Source organism: Arachis duranensis, chromosome 6 (assembly GCF_000817695.3).
Source record: "Arachis duranensis cultivar V14167 chromosome 6, aradu.V14167.gnm2.J7QH, whole genome shotgun sequence".
Classification (NCBI taxonomy): domain Eukaryota; kingdom Viridiplantae; phylum Streptophyta; class Magnoliopsida; order Fabales; family Fabaceae; genus Arachis; species Arachis duranensis.
Genome location: NC_029777.3, coordinates 42,614,143 through 42,614,969, shown reverse-complemented (window position 1 = coordinate 42,614,969; position 827 = coordinate 42,614,143).

Genomic DNA, 827 nt, shown 5'->3' with positions numbered 1-827 from the left:
GATCGACCTCACTCATGTGAGTTATTATTACTTGATGCGACCCGGTACACTTGCCGGTGAGTTTTGTGTTGGATCGTTTTCCACACATCACTTGCTACCAATTAATGATTTGATTCAACGTTTCAAGTATGTTGCCTTTTCTGTTGAGAGAGGTTTAATGTTTGAATCATATCTTTTCTTGTTAGTCAAGTTTTTAGTTTTCAAAATCAAATCTTTCTAAAATGTTTTTCAAATCACATCTTCTCAATCACATCTTTTTGAAACCAATCATATTTTCTTAATCACATCTTTTTCAAAATAGTTTTCAATCAAATCTTCTTGATTTCTAATTTCAAAATCTTTTTTTCAAAAATCACTTGATCTCTTTTCAACTTTCATTTTCGAAAATTAAGTAATGTTTTTCAAAAATATTTTCAAAATTTTTCACTTAATTTTCGAAAATCACTTCCCTTCTTCTCACATCCTTCTATTTATGGACTAACACTATTCCTTAATGCAAAAATTCGAACTCCATCTTCTTTAATAAGTTCGAATTTTCTACTCCTGTCTTCTACCTTTCTCTTCCTCTGACACTTCAAGGAATCTCTATACTGTGACATAGAGGATTCCACATTTTCTAAAACTAAGAGAAGCTAAGGCACAACTCTCTGTAGAGGACCTAACAGAATTCTTCAAAGAAGAAGAACACATGGCAGCCGAAAACAACAACAATGCCAACAATGCAAGGAAGGTGCTGGGTGACTTTGCTACACCTACTCCCGACTTCTATGGGAGAAGCATCTCTATCCCTGCCATTAGAGCAAACAACTTTGAGCTTAAGCCTCAAT